The 17,887-nt window shown below is 38.9% G+C and overlaps 1 protein-coding gene and 1 non-coding gene across 3 annotated transcripts in view; both read right to left on the bottom strand.

The window, feature by feature from the left end:
* The window catches only part of CFAP20DC (CFAP20 domain containing), a 256,876-nt gene that overhangs the window by 72,486 nt on the left and 166,503 nt on the right, over nucleotides 1–17,887 (bottom strand). The window lies entirely within an intron of this gene.
* TRNAC-GCA (transfer RNA cysteine (anticodon GCA)) lies at nucleotides 1,284–1,355 on the bottom strand. Its single transcript has one exon. It is a non-coding gene; the product is annotated as a tRNA-Cys (tRNA).

Below are 17,887 nucleotides of genomic sequence, written 5' to 3'. Positions count from 1 at the left end.
AAAGCCTGTGATCTAATAAAGTGATGTGGAGATTTTCTGCGAAGTTGTCAATGGAAACTCACTTAAATTCTTATAGTTCATGGCTTCAGCAGCTTGGCACCCTTAATAGATGTCATGAGTAAAAGAGTTCATGAGCATTTAATACACTTAGAGAGTTCTTTGAATAAAAGAGATATTACAAGAAGAAAAACAAAGTTTATATTCCAAAAAAAGGCACTTTAGAAAGGGAAAAATAAAAACAATTTAAATTCAAAAGAAAATTGGGGAGCAATAAACAAAAAGATGCCCAACATCACTGTCATTAGAGAAAGCAAATCAACACAACAATGAGGGACCAGTCACATCCACTGGGATTGTTATAATACAAAGGATAGACAGTAACAAGTGCTGGCAAGGATGTGGAGAAACTGGAATCCTCATACATCACTGGTTGTGATTATAAAATGGTACAGTCACTTTGGAAAAGTTTGGTGGTTCCTCAAAACATTAAACATGGGCCATGGGGCCAGCAATTCACTTGCTGGGATATATCCAAGAGAACTAAAAATATATGTGTGTACAGAAACTTCCATATGAATGTTCATTGCCAGTATTATTCATAATAGCCCCAAAGCAGAAACCACCAAATGTCCATCAGCTGATGAATGGATTTGTGTTTATCCATACAATGGAGTATTATTAGCCATAAAGATACATGACACAAGATGGGTGAATGTTGAAAATATTATGCTAAGTGAAAGAAGCCTGAGACAAAAGGTCATGGATTGCATGATTTCATGTATACAAAACATACAGACAAGGCAAGTGCAGAGATAGACGGGAGCCAGGTGACTGTCCAGGGACTGGGGAGAGACGGAATGGGCGGTGATCGCTAGCGGGTAAGGGGTTTCTTTCCGGGGTGATGCAAATGTTCTGAAAGCAGGCTGTGTTGCAGTAATGGTTACAGAATGTCCTGAATATACTAAAAACTTCTGAACTTTATGGTATATGAATTAATTATACCTCAATTGAAAAAAAAGTAGTTCAGTAATCAGATGTGAAAAAAAGACTAGCCATTTGACTTTGGGCTCAACAGTAAACACATGACTTTCTGTCCTTCAGCTTTTCTGTCAAGAAGTAGAACTGAACATTCTAGCATGTCACACGGTGGTGGTGGTGATGCAGTTGCTAAGTTGTGTCCGACTCTTGTGACCCCATGGACTGTAGCCCGCCAGGCTCCTCTGTCCATGGGATTCTCCAGGCAAGAGTACTAGAGAGGGTTGCCATTTCCTACTCCAGGGGATCTTCCTGACCCAGGGATCGAACCTGGGTCTTCTGCATTGCAGGCAGATTCTTTACCACTGAGCCACCAGGGAAGCCTAACATGTCACATAGGTATGCACTGATAATACATGCTTTTAAAATGAAAAAGGAAATTTTGTTTTCACAATTTTTATTAAGAATAAAGCTTTTATATGTACTTAGTATGATTAATTCAGCCATTTTATTTATTTATTATTTAATCTACAAGCCTATTCTGTGCCCGAGGTACAACCTTGGGAGCTAGGACAGAAAAACAAGAGCGAATGGGCCAGTGGTTAAATCACACAGATCTGAGTCTGGGCCCTGGTTTCACCTTTTACCAGCTATATGTGATTGGGAAAATCACTTTATTTTTCCATGCCCTAGTTTCTTCATCTGTAAAATGGGAGCACAGTATATACCTCATGGGATTTTCAGTGTACTAAAATACTGAGTATCAAATGCTTAGCACAGTACCTGACAAACAGCTCTACTAAGTGTCTCCAAATTTATGATTTGTGCCCTGTTGTTATTATTCTTTCCTCTCATTTTCTCTGGCCCCTTTCATCTATTCTGTACTATGCTAGGAGAATAAAGAAAAGGAGACACATCTCTGTTCTCATGGAGCTCACAGTGTAGAAAGGGAGAGATAACAGGTATTATAAACTGGGGTATCAGCAATACACATGGGATCTAGAAAAATGGTACAGATGAATCTATTTGCAGGGCAGGAATAGAGAGGCAGAAATAGACAATAGACATGTAGACACAGTGGGGAAGTGGAGGGTGACACAAACTGAGAAAGTAGGATTGACATATATTTATGTCAATTATATATATTTTGTAAAAAATTACAAAGCAATTATGCTTCAATTAAAAAAATCAGGCAGGCTATTATAATGTATCATGATCAATACTACAACAGAGATGTGACTAAGATGCAACTGTCCAGCAGAATTAGAAAAAGCCTCATAAAACCAAAAGTGAGCAGACACACCAGGGTCATGAATAGAGCAACTGGTGGCGGAGAGGTAATTAACTTAGTCCCTTGATATATTCTTGATCTGCAATCTCTTAAACCATTCCAAAACCTCAGAAAAGGCTAAATCATTTATATATATAAAGCCTTGCAATAAAGTCTTCACATTAAAGTAGACCCAGCACAAGATGTCATCTAACTAAGTTATGTAACTCCTAAGAGGCAAAGTGCCTTTTGTAATTCTCTCTCTGAAAGGCTCAAACTGTTACGTATAACCCAATTTTGTCTCAAAATATCCTTGTAGGACAGAGGGGAGACAATATCAATCAGATTTATTTTAGGAGCAGGTAATGGGCTCAGGGCTATATAATTCAGCTGTGCTTAGATTCCCAGGCAAGTCCTTCCCTTATAAGGCCATTCGAACCATTTGTTTTCATTGATCTTTTTTCAGACAGTTTTGGGAACCTAAGTCTGTAAAGCTACAAAGGTAAGATGTGGCCCTTGCTTTCACAGGTCTTACAATCTAGGAGGGCAATAGTTCTAAAGAAATGAGTATACAAAAAGGTAACATAAACTGAGGTACAGTATTAAGAACCACACAGAGTTTTGATAGTGATTAAAAGGAAAACCGGTAACTCCAGCAAAAGGATAAAACACAACAAACAAAACTAATCTTTCAACTTGAAGCCCTTCGCTTAACCTGTCTTCTCAAGATTTTAATGTGAAATAGCTTAACTGAGCAAACTTCTGCCTATAGAATCTGTGGTAAGAACCAATTCTACTGAACTGAGAGGGACACAAGGCGGAGTTTACAATAGCGGTGTGGAGGCAGAATCAGACATGGCCATGGGTTAATAAAATGAGATGACCGACCTCCTTCTATTTTACATGGATGGGAGATTAATAGAACTGAGAGAAAATTGGGTCATTATTCTCACTCTGGAGCCTATAACATTTTCGAGACTCTGAATCAGGTTTGCACTGTGACAGTGCCTGATACCTAGGACGTAGGGGACATCATGTTGTAAAAACTCTTAATAAAAGCTCTAACAAACAATCCTCTGTGTATTCTTTTAAGCTAAACCAAGATTTGAAAAGCACTACTACTACAAAAAGGATGGTGGCTCTTAGAATAGGATATGAAAGGTAACATGAGAAAAGGGAGATATACCAAATAGTCTGGTATTTCAGAAAAGAGAGAGGTCACTTCCTGTAGGATCAGGTGTCATGGAAGAGATGGTTTTTAAGCTTGGTATTGAAGGACTGATTGGAAGCATGATATGGAAGCCTATTCTAAGCATCAGGCAAGAAAACATGGGGCAAGCTAGACATATGGAGCTCATATTCATGGAAAGTATTATTTGCTTAAATACATACTGTTTTAGAAATGAAATCTATAATACTGTGCCAAAGTAACAAAGATGGAAATACCTAGAATTTTACTTAAATCTTATAAGACCAGATGGCTTCTACTTCCCTGCCCAAGTCTTATTAAAAAATCTGGGATTCTATCACAAGACATAATTTTAATAGCTTCCAAATGGAAACTACTCAAATGCCCACCAACAGTAGAATGGGTAAATAAAGGGTGTGAGAGCCACACAGTAGGGCAGTACATAGCACTGAAATGAGTGATACATTGACTCTCACAAAAGAAACGCTGAGCTAGAGAACCCAGGCGTAAGCCAGCATACACTGGTGAAACCAGTCTTGGCGGGCGGGGTTAGCTGTGAGGGCACAGTGAAAGCAAAGGACAGTAACTGGAAGGGAGGACAGTGGGGCTGCTGGGGAGCTGGCTTTGTTTTCTTTCTTGATTCAGATGATGATCAGTTTCTTCGGTTTGTGACAATCTATCAAAGTATGTGTTTATGATATGCATATTTCTTTGTGAATAAGAGCACAAAAGCCTGAGAATCAAAAAGAGATTTCCTAGGAAGTGATTAGTTATTAATCACTGGCACCTTACTATGGACAATCAGTAGGAGGAAAAAAGACAATTTGTAAGTGTGGCTGGGAGTCAGTATCATGGTAGTTTCAAATTTGTATTTATTGTTAAGAGTTTAAAAACATGTAATTAGAAAGTTTTGGAAGTTTTTTTGAACTTCAACACGACAGCAAGAAAAGCAGAAGTCCATTTTCCAAAACTAATTTTAAATTTTAATTGGCATTTTAATTTGAAGATTAATCTTCTCCTGACTGCTATTTGCAGACAGTATTTAATCTCTACACTGACATTTTTAATACTAATAGCTGATGGTAAATTAGTGTTCTAGGACATCTCTTCTCCAACGAGCACTCCTTGAAGACTTGTTTCAAATTCCTAAGCTACTTATCCCACATAAGAGTTTGCTCTGATTCACTGGGGGCACCAGCCTACTAACAACAGGAATGAAGAAAAGACAGAAACCACAAACGTGAGCTGTAAGCAGCATATACTTGAGCACACAACTCATTAACAGTATATGGTAGCTTTCACCATGTGTCTTCACCATGCAAAGATATAAATCAAAACTTAAAGACCAAGTACAACTTGAAAAACTTTGCTAACTTAAGAGATGCCATGTCAACTTGCACAGTGTATATCAAGAGTCAGGCTATCCAAAAGAACCAACTGGTCTGAACCTAGATCATGTTTTATGTTGACAGCATTCACATGGACATAGGCATAACCAAACCCAATGATGCCTCTGAAATGTCTGTCACATTTTGGCATGTGACCTGGAGACACTCAATCCATATTTCATTATTCAGGAATACCTAATCTCCCAAAATGTCTCAGGTAAAGAATTCTTGGGTAATTAAATCCAACAGTGGTAAAATTCCTTGCAAAGAGATAACTTTCGATCTTGTATATGTGGCTCTCCTCTCTCTTTTGTTTGGCATGAAAGGACTTAAAGAAAAAAAATCTTTATATTCATGTGCTCTATTTGTATAGAACAGTCTTTTAATCCATGACCTAAAAAGAAATATACTTCTGTACATTTCTGCCTTGGTAGTCAGCTCGCTAATTTTCATAAAGAAATCTCTGACAAACACAGCTGAACTCTTATTAACCTTAAACAACTGATAGACAATTTTTAATTTTCCAGCATTTAACTTCTAAGTTTTAACAATAATAGACTAGAAGGAATCTACTAACAGCAAATTGAGGAGGTTTTATATTATGCCCAAGGATATGCCATCTATAAGGTGATTGTAGCTTTGTACACTGAACAAGTATAAAGTCATTTCAATAAATGGTAGTTTAGCAATTATTTAAAGAATCAAGAGGAAAACAATAAGATTGCTTATAGAGATGAAAATAGCAGAGGTAAGACAACGGATGCTTCTGGAATGGGAAGATGACAGCTTTAAATAAGTTTGAACTGTTTAGAATATACAACTGGTTGCAAAACAGTAACAACAGATAAACCAACATCTACAGTATCTGCACATTAAAATACTATAAAGCTTTAAGTGGCAATAGAAGTTAAATTGCCACCTGATCACAGAATTTTTTCAGTGGTCTTTAACTAGGGGTGATGGTCCAGAGTGGAGGGAGTTACAGGCTTTTCTGGCCAGAATTCCTGGGTTTGATACTCTGCCTTGTCACTTATATGTGAACTAGCCAAATCTCTCTCCTTCCTTGTCTGTCAAATAAGTCAGTCCTCTCGAGGGGGAAGATGGAGACTGGAGAGAGTGTGGGACACCTTGTAGAGAACCTGGCACGTGGCAGGTACTCCTGATCTTTAAAGCCACCCTGCTGGATTATGGGCTAAGTGTTCTACATGTACTCATTTAATACTTAACAACCCTGAGGAATAAATATTGCTATTTTTTTCCAAATTTACACAGGACATAAGCAAGGTTCAAAGAGGTTAAGAAATGTGTCTGGGTCACATAACTAAAAAGAAGCAAAACTAGGACTCAAATCAAGTCTGACTGATTGAGATCAAAGACCTCGATCTCAATGCACTTAGAAAATAGCCTAGTATCTGTTGCATACAGTAGGAAAATGACAAATGTATTTAATTTGCTCCTCTTTAGATTAGGAAAACCAAGACATCAAAGAAGATGGATTTCTTCCATAAACATGTTAACTAGTAGGATGTTATCTAACCCTTAGCATTAGAATATTGGAGAACTGACAATGAAATGCCAAGTGTGTTGGTTAAACCACTAATGTCTTCTCACTGATTCATACTTCTGATAGTCTCAATTTTTGTCAAGACTTTCTAGCTACAACTTCTGAAACATTTGATAATTTGAAACTGCTCCTCTTTATCAAAATAAATGGCATATTGTTTGCATAACTACACATAAATGGAGATATAAACATATCCTAATAACTTTTGCAATTCCGTATCATCACCTGGATCTTAACTGTAATTCTGTTTTAAATTATTTTAACGTACATCTACTCTAGACCATTCTGCCCTGGTGAACAACTAAATTAGACAATAGATACAAAGAAAGTGAAATAAACAAACCACATTACATATCAGTCAGACTGAAAAATATTCAAAAAGAAGGCAGAGGGCTAGAAATGCGTTCCACCTGGGAAATTTCTATGTCTAATTCAAACACTTCTACTGGTGACACAAATGTTATTTAATCACCAAATTCTGTAGCTTCAGCAATATCCTCGACAATACATTGACAGATAAGACTGAGATAATGACCTTTTTTTTTTTTTTTGGAGACAAGGAAAGAGTCCAGTTTCAACAAAACATCAAACATCAGACTCTTTTCCCAAAGACTATAAATTGGCAGGAATGTCCAATTTAATAAATGAAACTTTCTTTCCATGGATAACACTACGGTTTATGAAATGCTACTAGTCCTGCCCAAGTTCAGTTTGCTCTATCAATCACGAAGCTACGCATCTCCAATTCAGCTCTGGGAATGTGGCAGGCACACCGAGGTGGCCTCTAGGGAAGGACTGGAGAGACACCACATCCCGCTTCTAAACTTTTCTCTCTTCAGTGCATCCCTGAAAAAATACCAACACGTTACCTGGCGGAGTTAATTTGCTTAAATGTTAACACTTGATTCAACTATAAACAGAGGACAAGAGGCACAAATAGTCATCACTTATTGAACAATCTCAATAATTAGTTTTGAGAATTTGATTGACTTTGAAAGGTTCTAACTACTCAGAAATAAATACAAGAAAATACCCTGTTGGATTATGGACAAAGTGTTCTTCATGTACTATCTCATTTAATATTTAAAACAACCCGTGGAATAAATATTGTTATCTTTTCCAAATTTACACATGACATAACCAAGGTACAAAAAGGTTAAGAAATGTGTCCAGGGTCACATAACTAAAAAAAAGCAAAGCTAGGACTCAAATCAAGTCTGGCTGATCTGAGCGGGGGCTCTGAACCATGGTGTCCCCTGCTCCTGATTTATCCATTTTGAAGAATGAAAATGTGGGTAGATATGACATAGAGCCCTGTTTGGGGAAGGTCTTAAAGGCTGCAAGGGGGAAGGCTCAGGGCAGCATAAGGTCAGCGGGTACCTATGGGGAAACTGCTGCAGAAGGGAGAGTTACCCCTAAGAGAGTCTGTACAATTGGGCCAGGATGATGTATGATATACAGAGTTACCTGCCCCCAAGACAGGTGTTTTGGAACACTGGAATATTGCTGTAGCTGAAGGAAGTCATGGGTCAGAAAGACACTTATGAATTCTTCAATCAATGTGGTACTGTTGGAAAGACAACTGCAAGTTGCATACTTGAATGACAAATTCAAAGAGAGACAGATGGTTTCACTTTGAGCAAAGAGTACCTTAGAAAATGCAAATATTTATGTAATGGAATAATGCCTGTAGAACTCTAAAATAACTTACAAATTTGTTTCCTTCTAAGTTTTCTGAGCATAAATTGCACTGAATAGCAAACTGTTATAATTTTAAAAATATATGATATTTTTAGATATAGATAGTATTCACTGCTCCAATACTGGGGCTCAAGTTATCAGGGAGGCAACTAATCCTTTTTTTATTATCAAAAAAATGACTTGAAAATTAAAAGAAAAATTTGCTAACATTATATCACAGCCTAAAATATCTTTTTAAAAAAATGATTTCCATAATTCAGTTCTGATTTTAAAAAATGGAAATGTGAAAATTAAGTTCATTATATATGATTCATTTTACAATGTTTTCTCTATAATAAAGTCAAGCATTTTTTTAAAAAAAGAAAATACCTGAATTTGTAATTGGTAGCATAGTTTGTCTCTCTTATGAAATAATTCTTCAGTAAACTCTGACTTTTTCTGGAACCACAAAGATGTCTTGTTTATTTAAGATGCACACAATGACATCTGCAGGTTTAAAATGATTCATTCAAAATTATTTGAATGCAGTTATACATGTGGAAAAGTTTAATTACCAGCTATATATATGATCGCAATAATACCCAGAGGGCTGTATTTCTTTCTTAATTAAAAATATTTGAACTTAATAATCGAGAACTCTACTAAGATATGAATAACACATTGCCAGAAAGAAGTTTACCAAGCAGTTAGCAAATCAATTTCAGTAAGTGTTCCTTTAGAATTACTAGTACCCTTCCCTATCAGGGGAGTAGGAAGACAATCTTCCTGCACCTCCTTCTGTAGGAGCCTTTTACTGTTGTCATAAAGCTGTTTCACATCAGCACTTTCAGAGCGCACAGACTTTCGACGAGATGTCCCCTTACAGTTCCTGACTGTGGTACCTTGATGCCGAAGTTGATGGAGATGTCCACTCACAGTTCTTGACTGTGGTACCTTGATGCCGAAGTTGATGGCTCAGATACATTCAATCTGCTACAGCCCAGTAAATGACACAACTATCTGACTGTTCAAGTTCCAAACTTAAGTTTCATCCTAGATTCTGTTTCCTTTTTCTTACATCCTATCAGTCCTACACCCAATTATTCCAGTAATCTGCTACTTCTCTTCCTCTCCACTCTGAACTATCAAGAGTACTGCCTCAACTGCCCTTGCTGCTTCTACGTCTGCCCTCCTGTATCCACTCTGGAGGAAGCCAAAGGAGACTTTGAATATAAATGTCATTGCCTTGCTTAAAAGCCTTCAAAGACTTACCACTGCATTTGTAATGAGGGCCACTCTCCTTACCATGTCCTTCCTGACTTTATATGATCTGGGCCTGTTTACCTCTCTGCTCTCATCTTCTTCTAATTTCCACCTGCCCTTACGTGCCAGCTACAGGGGCTTCTTTTATTCCTCAATGATGCTCATTTCAGGGGCTTTGAACCTACTAATCCTGATGACTAAAACATTAGCCCCTGGTTCTTTGCATGGCTGTCTTCATCTTAAACAGTCTCAGTTCAAATGTCACCCACTCAGGCAGATACTAGGTAGAGTACTCACAATTCTGCCCAAACTACCACTCTATCACCCTGTTTTTTCTTTCCCAAGTCTTAACCATAGTTTAGAATCATTTTATGTACTTGTTTACTTGTGGTCTGTATCTTTCAACAGATATCTTTCTGTATCTTTCTCTCCCTGAGGAGAGAGGCCTCACCTTTCTTGGTCAGTGTACCTCTAGCAGCTAGCAGAACATCTGATTTGATAGGCTCTCAGCAGAACAGAAGCTCTTACTTATTCAGAAATAGAACCACAATAAGTATATCCCATTCCCTGGAGGCCCTGTATTTTAGAAACCGAGCGTCAGTGGCAGAAACCCCCATATATGTCAGTACTGTACATATATGGACTATAATGCTAGCCAGCAAAGGTTAATTTCACACCTGCATTCACATTAATATTAAATGGATTTCTAGTTCCACGATAATTCTCAAAATGTTCTTGCATCAAGCACATTTCTTATGAGTCATACCAAAAGAATCTTTCTAGGCCTGTTTGAATACATCATGTCTGTGTTAGAATTCAATATTGAGGCCACACTATTAAGTACTAAATCTTATATATATTGAAAGAAAAAGACGTTTTCACTGAAATTAAATCCATCTGTGGATGCAATTAAATAAGAAGAAGAAATAAAAAAATATCCATTAATGTATAGCACACAGAACTATACTCAATATCCTGTGATAAACCATAATGAAAAAGAGAATGTATCAATGTATAACTGAGTCACTTTCCGGTACAGCAGAGATAGGCATCTTGTAAACAAACTATGTTTAAATAATAATAATAATAATAATAATAATAATAATAATAATAATAAAACCCTCCAGATTGGAGTGGAAGTAGAATTATCTCTATTTACAGTGACATGATTTCATACATAGAAAATCTTAAAGAATTCACAAAAACACTATTAGAACTAATAAATGTTCAGGAAGGTTGCAAGATCAATTGTATTTCTATACACTAGCAATGAACAAATAAAAAAATGAAATTAAGAAAAAATTACATTCACAATTACATCAAAAAGAATAAGAAAGGGGTGAACTTAACAAGAGAGGTGCAAGACTTGCACACTGAAAACTATAAAACATTGCTGAAAGAAATTAAACACACAAAGAAATGGAAAAACATCCAATGGACTAAAAGACTGAAGACTGAAAGACTGTAAAATTGAAATATTCCTCAAATTGACCTAAGGATTAAAGGAAGTTCCTACCAAAACCCCAGCTGCCTTTTTTTGCAAAAACTGAGAAGCTGATCTGCAAATTCATATTAAAATGCAAGGAAACAAGAATGGCAAAAACAATCAAGATAAGAAAGAATGAAGTGCTTACTGATTTCAAAACTATACTACAAAACTACAGGAAGTAAGACAGTGTGGCACTGCATAATGATAGACATACAATAAATAAAATAGAACTGAGAGGTCAGAAATATATCCTTACATGTATGGTCAACTGATTTTTAGAAAGGGTGTGACAATTCAATAGAGAAAGGATAGTTCTTCAACCAATGGTGCTGACACAACTGAATACAAACATGCAAAAAAAAAAACAACTATAGGTGAATATCTATTTCCCACTATATACAAAAATTAACTCAAAATCGATCATAGAATGAAACGGAAATAGGAGTACAATTTTGCGACTTTGGATAAGGCAACGATTTCTTAGATGTAATTCCAAGAGCACAAGCAACAGAAGGAAAAAACAGATAAACTAGACTTTATAAAAATTAAAATCTTTTGACCTTCAAAAGACACGATCAAGAAATGAAAAGACAACCTACAGACTGGGAGAAAATATTTGCATAGCATATATCTGACAAAGAACTTGTATCTAAACTCTTACAACTATACAATAGTAAGACAAAAAAATCCAATTAAAAAATAGGTAAAGTATTTGAATAGATATTTCTCTAAAGGAGATACACAAATGGTTAATGAGCACATGAAAAGATGCTCAATATGTTTATCATTCAGTTCAGTTCAGTCGCTCAGTCGTGTCCGACTCTTTGCCACCCCATGAACTGCAGCATGCCAGGCCTCGCTGTCCATCACAAATTCCTGGAGCTTACTCAAACTCATGCCCATTGAGTCGGTGATGTCATCCAGCCATCTCATCCTCTGTCGTCCCCTTCTCCTCCTGCCCCCATCCCTCCCAGCACCAGGGTCTCTTCCACTGAGTCAACTCTTCGAATGAGGTGGCCAAAGTACTAGAGTTTCAGCTTCAGCATCAGTCCTTCCAATGAACACCCAGGACTGATCTCCTTTAGGATAGACTGGTTGGATCTCCTTGCAGTCCAAGGGACTCTCAATAGTCTTCTCCAACACCATCAATTCTTTGGCACTCAATTCTTTGGCACTCAGCTTTCTTCACAGTCCAAAAGCATCAATTCTTTGGCACTCAGCTTTCTTCACAGTCCAACTCTCACATCCATACACGACCATTGGAAAAACCATAGCCTTGACCAGACGGACCTTTGTTGGCAAAGTAATGTCTCTGCTTTTTAATATGCTATCTAGGTTGGTCACAACTTTCCTTCCAAGGAGTAAGCGTCTTTTAATTTCATGGCTGCAGTCACCATCTGCAGTGATTTTGGAGCCCCCCAAAATAAAGTCTGACACTGTTTTCACTGTCTCCCCATCTATTTCCCATGAGGTGATGGGACCAGATGTCATGATCTTAGTTTTCTGAATGCTGAGTTTTAAGCCAACTTTTTCACTCTCCTCTTTCACTTTCATCAAGAAGCTCTTTAGTTCTTCTTCACTTTCTGCCAAAAGGGTGGTGTCATCTGCACATCTGAGGTTACTGATATTTCTCCTGGCAGTCTTGATTCCAGCTTGTGCTTCTTCCAGCCCAGCATTTCTCATGATGTACTCTGCATGTAAGTTAAATAAGCAGGGTGACAATATACAGCCTTGATGTACTCCTTTTCCTATTTGGAACCAGCCTGTTGTTCCATGTCCAGTTCTAACTGCTGCTTAATGTTTAGTCATTAGAGAAATGTAAACAAAAGCTACAATTGAGATACCACTTCACACACACTAGTATGGCTTAAATAAAAAAGATAGACAATTTAAGAAGTGTTGATTATGATGTGAAGAAACTGCCCTATTGCTAATGGAATTGTAAAATGGTAGAGACACTTTGGAAAACAGTTTGGCAGTTAGTCACAATGTAAAGCTCCTTATGACCTAGCAATTCTAATCCTAGGTATATACCCAAGAGGACTGAAAACATATGTCTACACAAAAACTCTGACATGAATGTTCATACTAGCATCAATTCATAAGAGCCAAAAAGTGGAAACAACCAACTGTCCATCAGCAAATGGACAAATAAACAGGGTATATCCATATAGTGATTTATCACTCCTGCATAAAAAGGGATGAAATGTTACAACATAGATGGGACCTTGAAAACAGTATGCTAAATTAAGGAAGTCAGATGTAAAAGGTTGCATATTATATGATTATGTTTAAGTGAAATGTCCAGAATAGGCAAATCCATAGTGACAAAAAGTAGATTAATGGTTGCCAGAAATTTAGGGGGAAAGAGGTATGAGTGACTGTTAATGGGTATGGAGTTTCTTTTGGGGTGATGAAATGATCTAAAATTAGATAGTACTGATGGTTATACAATTCTGTAAACATTTTAAGAAAAATGTTGACGTCTATATTGTGTGAATTAAATCTCAGTAAAGCAGTTATTTATTTATTTTTCTAAATTACTCTGTGGTTTTCTGGGATCTGAAGAAAAATTCCTTTGTAGAGTTAGTAAGCACACGACATTCTTGACGAAATTAGTTTTCATAGATTTTTAGCAGCAAACATCAAGCGGGGAGAATGTCAATTACTAGAATCCTCTCACTAGGACCATGAAGTTCTTTTATAAAAAAAAATGGTTCTCTGGAAGAACCCTTCATTCTCACTGTAAATTCACTTTGCAATGGGGTAGAATGCCTATGCCTTTAAAAATTTTATGTCCTGTTAAACTGAGATTATCACACTCACAAACATGAGTCACAGATTGTGGGCTGATAAGAGAGTAAATTTTATTAGCTTGAATTTTGACACTGAGGTCAAACCTCTGTGCACAAAAGGCAAGTAGTTCCTTTGTGTCTTTATCCCCTAAAAAAAGATAAAGCTCCTCTTCTCTTTATTTCCAGTGAAGTGATTGCTCTGTCAAATGGAAGAGGAATGTCTCAGAGGGCTCTCGTGTGGAACACAGACCTGTCAGGCTTGTGTTTGCAATCTGCACTGAGCAGCTCTAAGAAGGGTCTCCCAAGTGGTTTCTGAGAACTGTCTTATCCGAAAAGCTTCTTAAGATAATGGGTGAGGGAAAGTCTCCTGCTCTCTCTCCAAACCTTGGTCCCTTTCCTACTTTCATTACTCCGTGGTATCGTCAGAGAGCACTATCTTTCAGCCAGTATACTTTGCTGAGTGGACAGGTACTTATAGTTCATTTGGGTCGGAGGCTCCCAAGCTCAACAACCATTTCTGATAAAAACTTTATTCAATAAAATAGGTATATATAAAAAAAGTACTTTGACATAATTCAAGTCATATATGACAAACTCAGCTAACATCACACTCAATGGTGAAAAACTGAAAGCTACCCCTCTAAATTCAGGAAAAAGACAAGATGCTCAAGTGCTCTCACCACTCTTATTCAACGTAGTACTGGAAGGCCTAGCCAGAGTAATTAAGCAATAAAATGAAATACAAGGCATTCCAATTGGAAATAAAGGAGCAAAACTGTCACTATCTGCGGATGACATGCTTTTATATATTTGTTGCTGTTGCTTAGTCGCTATGTCTGACTTTTTGACCCCATGGACTGCAGTAGATCAGGCTTTCCTGCCCTTCATTATCTCCTGGAGTTTGCTCAAATTCATGTCCATTGAGTCGGTGATGCTATCTAACCATCTCATCCTCTGCCTCCCTGTCTCCTTTTGCCTTCAATCTTTCCCAGCACCACAGTCATTTCCATTGAGTCGACTCTTTGCATCAGGTGGCCAAATTACTGGAGTTTTAGCTTCAGCATCAGTCCTTCCAGTGAATATTTCAGGGTTGATTTCTTGTAGGACTGACTGGTTCGATCTCCTTGATGTCCAAGAGACTCTCAAGAGTGTTCTCCAGCACCACAGTCTGAAAGCATCAATTCTTTGGCACTCAGCCTACTGTATGGTTTAAGTCTCACATCTATATATGACTACTGGAAAAACCACAGCTTTGACTATATGGACCTTTGTTGGCAAAGTGATGTCTCTGATTTTTAATACACTGTCTAGGTTTGCTATAGCTTTTCTCCCAAGGAGCAAGAGTGTTTTAATTTCATGGCTGCAGTCATCATCCAGTGATTTTGGACCCCTTTTATATACAGGAAGACCTTGAGATTTCACACACACACACACAAAAATCCATTAGAAATAATAAAACATATAGTATAGTTGCAGGGTAAAAATATCAATATACAAAAAAATCAATTGCATTTCTACATGCTAACAATGAGCTAGAAGAAAGAAATATTAAGAAAATAATCCTAGAGGGCAGTCCTAAGATGGCAGAGGAACACTTTCTCCCCCCCAAATTCATTGAAAGAACATTTGAACGCTGAGCAAATTCCACAGAACAACTTCTGAATACTGGCAGAGGACATCAGGCACCCAGAAAGGCAGCCCATTGTCTTCGAAAGGAGGTAGGACAAAATATAAAAGATAAAAAGAGAGACAAAAGAGGTAGGGACAGAGATCCATCCTGGGAAGGGAGTCTTAAAAAAGTTTCCAAACACCAGGAAGCACTCTCTCCAGTGGGTCTGTGGTAAGCCTTGGAATCTCAGAGGACAAAATAACTGGGAGGAAAAATAAATAAATTAAAACCCACAGTTTACGTGCCTAACAGCAACTCCCAGCGGGGCTGCTCCCAGACGCTCGCATCCCCCACTAGCAAGCCGGGGAGGGACAGGGAGGAGCGGGTTGCTCTGCTTAGGGTAAGGGCCAGGCCTGAATGCCCTGAGGGCAATCTGAGGGAACTAGGTTGACACAGCAACCCAGACTCTGGGATAGCTATCCTGAGAAAAGCCCTCTTCCCTGGTGGCTCAGACGGTAAAGCATCTGCCTACAATGCGGGACACCCGGGTTCAATCCCTGGGTCAGGAAGATCTCCTGGAGAAGGGAATGGCAACCCATTCCAGTATTCTTGCTCCCATTACCCACCCCCCGCCCTGGTCAAAAACAGGGCTCAAAGAAATACTGGGCTTCCTGGTGGCTCAAACGGTAAAGCATCTGTCTGCAATGCTGGAGACCTGGGTTCAATCCCTGGGTGGGGAAGATCCCCTGAAGAAGGAAATGGCAAACCACTCCAGTACTCTTGCCTGGAAAATCCCAAGGATAGAGGAGCCTGGTAGGCTACAGTCCCTGGGGTCTCAAAGAGTCGGATACGACTGAGAGACTTTACTTTACTTACTTTACTAAGACACAGCCAGGCCAGCTCACAGAACAAAGGACTGAGCAGAGCTAGCCGTCTGTGGACTGGCCCATCCCCCGCCGGAGACAGGGAGGTGAGGGCAGCCAGACCCGGAAGGGGGCAATCACGGCCCCAGACAGGCATCCTATACCAAACTGCAAGCAGACTTTGTTGCTAACCAAGACTTCTTGGGATTCTGGATGGTTGACATCTGCCAGGAGGGTCACAGCCAGAGATCAGATCCCCAGAAGTGACACATGGCACACCTGAGAAGGCGTGCCCGTTGTACACCTAGAAAACCGAGCGGCTGGGACAGGGGAGGCGATAAGACGCACCACCCAACTGGGGGTGACTGTGCTCGCCAAGCACCTGGTCACCTGAGCTGCTCGGACCTGGGACGGGCACAAAACGCAGGCCCAACAAAGTCTGCACCTTTGTGGAGTACCCGAGAACCTGAACCTGAGCGGCTTAGACCTGGGAAGGGCATGCAAACCAGGGCCCGCATCAGACAGTTCCCGGCAGAGCAACCTGGAGTCTGAGCAGTGTAGACGGGGAAAGCACACACGCTATGAGCGGGGCAAACCCAATGTGGCTTAATCACTGTGAGCACACACCAGTGAGATTTCTTTGCAGTGTTCCTCCCTCCCCAAAGCACGACTGAACAAGCGAGCCTTAAAAAAAGTGACCACCACCGTGCCCCTTGTGTCAGGGAGGAAACTGGACACTGAAGAGACCAGCAAACAGAAGAAGCTAAAATAAACAGAGGGAACTGCTTTGGAAGTGACAGGCGCAATTGATTAAAACCCTGTAGTTAGCATCGACTACATAGGAAGGAGCCTATAGACCTTGAGAAGTACAAGCCAGACCAAGGAACTATCTGAAAATGAACTGACCCCACACTGTCCGCAACAGCTCCAGAGAAAGTCTTAGATATATTTTTACTATTATCATTTTTCAAAAAAAAAAAAAAAAAGATTTTATTTTTAAGTCCCCATTACTCCTTTAATTTTCATTTTTATAACCTACTATTACCTTGCCAAAAAAAAGAACCCTATTTTTATTTTGTTTTTTTTTAGGACCCTATTTTTAAAGCAAACTTCATATATATATATAATTTTTGTGACTATTTTTTTTTAATATTGTATTTTTGAGAATCTAACCTCTACTCTAGATTTTAATCTTTGCTCTTTGGTATTTGTTATCAACTTTGTACCTTTAAGAACCCAATCTTCAGTACCCATTTTTACTTGGGAGCTGGATCACTGGCCTGATTGCTCTCTCCCCCTTTTGACTCTCCTTTTTCTCCACCAAGTCGCCTCTATCTCCCCCTGCCCCTTTTCTTCTCAACCCAACTCTGTGAATCTCTTTGTGTGTTCCAGGCTGTGGAGAACACTTAGGGAACTGATTACTGGCTGGTTCTGTCTCTCTCCTTTTGATTCCCCTTTTTATCCTCCTGGCCACCTCTGTCTCCTTCCTCCCTCTTCTCTTCTCTGTGTAACTCCGTGAACATCTCTGAGGAATCCAGACTGTGGAGGCACATAGGGAAGTGATTACTTGCTAGCTTGCTCTCTCCCCTTTTGATTCCCCTTCTTCTCCTCCTGGTCACCTCTACCTCCCTCCTCCCTCTTCTCTTCTCCATGTAACTCTGTGTACCTCTCCAGGTGTCCCTCACTGTGGAGAAACTTTTCATCCTTAACCTAGATGTTTTATCATCAGTGCTGTATAGATGGAGAAGTCTTGAGGCTACTGTAAGAATAAGACTGAAAACCAGAGACAGGAGGCTTAAGTC

This window comes from Muntiacus reevesi, chromosome 4 (genome assembly GCF_963930625.1).
Source record: "Muntiacus reevesi chromosome 4, mMunRee1.1, whole genome shotgun sequence".
NCBI classification, from domain to species: Eukaryota; Metazoa; Chordata; class Mammalia; order Artiodactyla; family Cervidae; genus Muntiacus; species Muntiacus reevesi.
The sequence above is the reverse complement of the archived record's forward strand: the minus strand, read 5'-3'. Positions and strand labels throughout refer to the sequence as shown.